Below are 7100 nucleotides of genomic sequence, written 5' to 3'. Positions count from 1 at the left end.
TGTGTTAATGACGGGTGCCACCCGTGTGGCAGGGTATGCTTAACTTCCGCGAACACTTGATATCATCACTGGTTTTACAGCGATTCACTGAACGAGTCTACGCCATCCATTCATCGGCAGTTTCCGGAAGGCGGAAGGCAGAAATGTTTCAAGCTTAGAATAAATAAATAATAATTCGTCGCCATCCTGATTAAATACAGTTTAATTCTTATATAAAATAATTACCGAGCAAAGTATAAATGTTGTGTGTAAGTTTGTAGTTGTTATTTGTCCTTGTCCCTGTGTATTTTGTTGTATTTCGCCCCTTTGTTTACCTCGTGTAGCCATATTGCCCAATATTCCGTGATAGCACGTGTATTGCCAGATACCGTTGTTGTCACCGAATATTGTCTTTCTTACTATGTTATACAGTAGCGTGTTTATTGTTTGAATCATTTTGTAACTATGTCGCAGGTTAAGGACTCCGCTGACCGGGCGCTTGACCGGGCGCTTGACCGGCTTAACGAGAGTCTTTCCTCTTTGACAACTGGCCTCAGATTACAGTTATCTGCCCATTTGGTTGTAAAAAATCCGGAAATTTGACCGCGCAAGTAGTCTGCTGTTTGACTGTGATTATTTCATGGCAGACAGCTATGAAGTGGCAACTATTTGACTGAAGTGACAGGGGAGAGCATGTAGTTTGTAAACATGTGTAACTTGTTGACATTGAAGACTTGTTTGTGGTAATTCCGGCCCATGCAAAAGTAGTGTTTTTTTGTGTAAAATGGGTGTACTCCGGCCTGGTTTAGAGGGTGTGTTTGTTTAAACCAATGTCCTGGGAGAAAGAGCTGGACAACAGGGCTTGTCCTTTTCAGGGTATGTGTCCCCCAGGCAGGCAAAGGTACATACCAAAATCCACGGGCCTGCTGATATTAATAAACATGTTATAGCCACTAAGGCTATATAGAAACATATAGCGAAATTAATTGTGGTCTGAGGAGGCCAACTGTCACGCAGGTGTCAATTTCTGCCATTGCGGACCGCTCGATAAGAAATGGGGAGGGAGGTGAGTGGGACCATAGAAACGTTGCATGGTTGCCGCCCAACTCGTCAACCCCTGCTAAAAAAACAAACAACTAAGTGTGATTCTCCTGACCCCCGGGACGCTCGGACCAGGCTGGCCGATCGTGGTGCAGTAGGTGGGCTTTCCCGGGGGGTGGGGGGGGGGGGAGTGTCGGGTCGGAGTCTCCCACCCTCTCTGATGGTAAATTTGTATTAGGATCAACCATCCCCCACCGCCCCACCCCCACCCCCCATCTGAGAAGTGCAAGAGACAGCTTGAGGGAGGTAAGTGGTCGAGTTTCAACGGAGACTACAACCCAACCACGATTACCGGACAACTCTACCCCCCAGGCCCCCCCCCCCCCCCCCCCCCCCAACAAAGAAAACAGAAAAAGAAAAAAATGACACTTCATTGATTGTGGAGGAGACTGATCTAGAATCCAGTGAGGTAATTCCAAATATTCCTACCAGCAACCAGTTCGGACCCCTAGGGAACCAGTCACCCCTCCCAATCCGTACAAATTTTGTTTAAAGCTGCCACCAAAAATTATATTACAGGATTAAGGAGAGTTCAGTTTGGAAGTCTAGACCCCACGGCCTATGGACTGGTGTTTTTACACCATTCCATAGCGGCCATGCAAAAAACCACCCATTTAATTCTCGACTCCGAACCCGAACGTACTTCGGAGGTCGCCGGTGTAGCAGGCTCAAACCACTCCCCTCAGATTTCACTCTAGAGTGATTTGGGCCTAGGCTCAGATCACTCCCCTGCCCAGGCTCATTTCACTCCCCTCAGGCTCAAATCACTCCCATCCAGGCTCAAATCACTCCCCTCTCTAAATTACGAGTATAGCTATTATCTAGAATGACATCGGCATTGCAATTAATGAATAAAGAAAAGGAATACACTTGCATTATGACACTTTATTTGTATTATTTGATAACTATTTTACTGACTGCATGCCTGCTGTGGATGAAAGGGATAGTATTTTTTTAAGGACTAATTATCTTTTAATACTTTTATGATCTTCTAGGCTCATTTCACTCCCCATCCAGGCTCAAATCACTCCCCTATCTAAATTACAAGTATAACTATTTAATACACGTCCTTCTAATAGTGGCGTCTTCAATTCTTAAATTAGTGGTAACTAGTGAGTTATTAGGAATAAGTAACAGCATATTTGAGTACATCGCTTATCGTAAGCAGTTTCAGGTAAACAAAATAAATACTAGTTTGTCAATTAAATACCAGCTGTTACTTATAATAAGCAAAGGAGGACATTTTTATTGTTTACATTGTAGCTCAATTTATACGTTGTCATAGTTATCTTCCGAGAATAGTTTTTTTGCAGATGATTAAACTTGGTGAAAAACAGTTTGTGTTGTTACGTGTGACTGTCAATATAAGGAATGACGTCTGAATCGACTTGCTTTATATGATGTCCTCATGGATGTAAGTCGGTTCACGAGAGCAGATTTTCCATAACACAGACTACCTTTAGCCTTAACACAGACTAACTTGTAGGGTTATTTTCCATGTTTTCACGAACACAGGTAATGGAAAATAGACAATGAGGTCAACATGTCAGAAAGCATACATTTCAGATTCATATATGACTACATTACACGATTAAAGTGTTCATTGTAATTTGTGAGGTATATCATACAGTTAGAGTCCACGAGGGGTGGTACAACGCACAAGGGTTCGTACCGCATCCAGCGTCGCTGGCCTTGGCGATCTTCCGTGTGTATGACTACTGGTGTATTTAAAATGGAAGCCACGGCAACAATCTCAATGTCTGTGGCCCAAACTGCATTATTGTCCATATCACTCGCCAACAAGTATGCTGTCATATCCGGGTGGCCAGAGTAACCCTGGAAGTGCTTGCTATAGCGTTCATCACCGAGAACTTGAACGACTTGTGAGCGGATTGTCCTATGGTGCTTTTCAGTTCCGCTTACTTCTTTGGAGATGGCCCGAAACAGGCAGTTGCCGTCCCCTACTATCGTGTCAATTTTCGCTGGTATTTTCTCTAGAGATCCGGGGGGTGATCGCTTTGGGAACCTTCCCTTCGGTTGCGCAATGTCCAGCTTTTGACACGCGAACTTCCGCCAGGGAGCATCAGTTGGGACGAATGAGATGGGATTTTCTTCACATCGTGTGACTTGTACATCGATGTATTCTGTTGTCTTTTCTTGGGGTTTTGGTGGCGTGCTAGATGCTGAAATCCTCGACTTGTATACCTTCATGTTGGTGCCGTTAACCTTCGACTTCAAGACCTTAGAACTGTCTGTGTGTCTGACTTCGTACAGGCCTTGACCGACACTCTTTGTTACGATGTACGGTCCATTCCACGGATCCACGCTCTTGCCACCCTTCCGGTCTGCACGTCTGGAATTCCATACCAGGACGAGGTCTCCTTGCGTAAATGAGGTCTTCCTTGAATGGCGTTTCTGGTAGTCGCGCTGTTGGCGGTCCTGTGCCGTGGTGATATTGTCCGAGGCTGTTGGGTAAACAATATCCTGAACGTGACTAATCGACTGGAGGCGAGCTTGCAGAAACGTTGATTCATAATCCTCAGCGGGTTTCTCCATCTCTTCGTCTTGGGTGTCACCTACAATGTCCACGGGGAGGACTGCATTCCGACCATACATCAGATAGAAGGCACTAAACCCTGTAGACTTCTGACAACTTGTGTTGAAGACGAACAGGACGCCAGGTAAAGCCTTCTGCCACGCTTCGTTCCTTCCTTCTAGCACCTTCAGTAGAGATGTCTGAATGGTCCTGTTGTTTCTCTCTACAAGTCCATTCGCCTGGGGATGATAGGCACTGGTGATCCTTTGCTGTACACCAGTTAGTGCATGCAGTTCTTCTGAGACCTTGTTGACGAACTCTCTGCCTTGGTCATTAATCTGGACTCTGGGTACACCATGTCGACATATAGTCTCATAGATGAAGACTGCAACGCTCTTCGCCGTTTTGTTCTGCAGAGGTTTCGCTTCAATCCACTTAGTGAAGTAATCGACCATGACCACCATACAGTTGTAGCCGTCGGGTGTCGTTTGTAGAGAGCAGATGTCAATTCCAACTTGCTTCCATGGCATTCCCGTAAACAAACCGGCGGTCTCCGTGTCAAACATTGGGGCCCCAACCGCTGCCGTAGGCTTTTGGCAAGAGGTATGCGTTTTGGAGCCCCAAGTAGAACTCGCTGACGGCTTTACCAGCGTGGTGGACAAGAAAAAGAAAAAGAGAAAAAAAATCCTGCTCACCAGGGTCCGGTTAGCGGGGTTTCATTCAAAATTCTGATTTTGTAAGAAAGATACCGAATTGGTACCACAAATTAAACGCCCCAAGACGAAAAATGTAGTTAGACTCCCATCAACTAAGTGCAACCGAAGTCTCCCTCTATTTGGGCCAGAGGCTGAGATGGACGTTGACCAGTTCCCCCCTCTATCTTCCAACCCAGGGTGGATCCAGGGGGTACCGCCCCTTTTTATAAGTAAGTTACACCGGCTAGAGAAGGCGAGAGTTCTGCCCATATGCAGTCTGTGCCTACCTCTACCTCAACTCAGGCCCCCTTTCAAGTAATTAATAGAGGGGGAGGGGCAACTGGCAGACAGTGGACTGCAGCCCCCCCCCCCCCACACACACACACCCCAATCTTTGTTTGCGGCGTGTAGCAAAAACAAATCTGGCGGGTGTAAAGGGGTTAGATATTTTGACCCGGGCTAGAGAAGCGAACAGTGATCTTCAGATCGCCAATATCACTGTTTGGCATAACGGCTATATAGATATCCTCCTGTCCCGCCCCTCGGAAGTAGACACCATTTTAATTAATGGCATAGGCCACCAGATGCATAATTATTTGGAGAAGCCCATCAAGTGTGCAAAGTGTCAGAGGTGGGGTCATTCGGTCAAGAAGTGTAGATCAACCAGGGAGTACCCCACTTGTTTCCGGTGTGGGGCTAGTCACCCCAAGAGGTACCTGACGTCCGTGCACAAGAGAAATCTTCCGTGCGAATTGCCGAGGTCCTCACTGCACTCATTCTAAGGAATGCTCGGAACATATCAAGGCCATTAACATCTTGGCAGATAACAAAGCAAAAGATTGTTATCAAGGTGGGAGTACCAGTGTTCCGTCTGCACCTCTGTTCGCTCTGCCACCCCCCCCCCCCCTCCCTCCGGTTACCCAAGTACCCCCCCCAACTCATGATATACCTTTTAGAACTCAAGGGGCACCAAAATATAGCAGTAATTTTAATAACCAAATCAATACGCTCGATTTTGTTAGAGTTATTTCAGGCCTTATTTTGGACGGAGCACTCAAAATTACCCCCCCCCCCCCAATTAAAATATTCCATTGCCGACATAGAGGGAGCCACCAGGGCTGCTTGTCAGATTGTTGACATACACTTAGCTGTCAAGATAGAAATAGGGTCGGTCCACTCTAGAACCATTAATTGGTTTAGGGAGCGTAACTTGGTCAACTTGTTGGAAGATGTTAACAAGACGATTGATTAGGTTACACAATATAATATAACTCTAAAAAAAAAAAAAAACTCTAACTAAATATAACTCTAACTCAGTATTGTTTCGTCCCTTATTATGGGTACAAGACCTAGAGATATATTTAATAATAAAAGCAATAATATTAACAATACTAAATATTTTAATGATAATAAACATAATAATATTTCTGTTAATGCTATTAAAGGTCTTACAGTGGTACAGTGAAACGCCGAAGGTTTGTGAACTCATGGGCCCGAACTAAAAAATATTTAATTAATAATAATAATAATTTTGATGTGATCACCATTCAAAATACCTGGATTACTAATTTATCTAATAAACAGAAACAATCAAAACTATTTATAGAATACAAAATTCCTGGATATACTGCTCTCTTTTTTAATAGTGGCCACTCTAGACTTCCACATGTTTGGATATATTAGTTACAAGTAATTTCAATAGCCATAATACTAAAGTGACGATCAAAAGAAAGTATACCAATTATTTTTATTATAAAGAGAACAACTCCGTGCTGTGTTCAGGAGACTGAACCGTTTGGTGGTGGATCTGTGATGGTTTGGGGCGGTATCTGTGGCAAACAGCGGACAAACCTTATTGTCATTGACGGAAATCTGTCCGACTTCGGGTCCATGCTTGCATACTTGCACATGGTGGACATACACGCTATTGAAACATGTTCTTTGTGGTCAGATTTATTCACCTTCGTTATAAGTGGTCCTTTATGAAATCGCACATTTTACCCCTAGTGTATGGGTTTTATTGAGTATACTCGTGTTTATTTATTGCCAAATTATTATACTTTCAAAATATAACATTTGCATCAACTTGTGTTTTGTGTTGTTTTTAATACTTTGAACAAATAATTGGTATACTTTCTTTTGATCGTCAGTTTATTTGAGGTTCTAATGTTACCAATTTACCAGGCCAAACACTAGAAAATTTAATGGATAGTAATGATTTGGTCTGCTTAAACGACGGCACCCCTACTTTCTTTTCAGATTCTCATCACACTTGGTCGTGTCTGGACGTCACCCTTATTTCGAGGGGCGTGGCAACTAAGTGTGAGTGAGAGGTGCTCAGTGAATTTGGTAGTGACCACCTTCCTGTTAAAACCGTTTATAATAAAAAAAAGTGTCTCTGGGAAGAACCCAATAAACAAAAACATAATTGGAATTTTAATAAAGCAGATTGGCCCCGTTTTAAGAATATGTGCGATAATATTAATCCTGAGCAGATTAGAAACGCTAATAATGATGTTTTTAAGGATAATTTAATTAAAAGTAATTACTGATATTGCTGCTAAAACTATTCCGGCACGCGGCAATAAAGGTAAAACTATTCCGGCACGCGGCAATAAAGGTAAAACTAGTTCAGTCCCTTGGTGGACTGATGAATTAAATTTACTTAAATTTTTTTTTAAAAATTAAGAAATACATTTTTTATAAAAAGGATAGAAGACAATATTAATAATTTTAAAAATGCTAAATATAAACTTATTTATACTATAGCTAAAGAAAAAAACCCTCAT

This window comes from Gigantopelta aegis, chromosome 15 (assembly GCF_016097555.1).
Source record: "Gigantopelta aegis isolate Gae_Host chromosome 15, Gae_host_genome, whole genome shotgun sequence".
NCBI lineage: Eukaryota > Metazoa > Mollusca > Gastropoda > Neomphalida > Peltospiridae > Gigantopelta > Gigantopelta aegis.
This window is presented reverse-complemented; position numbering follows the sequence as displayed.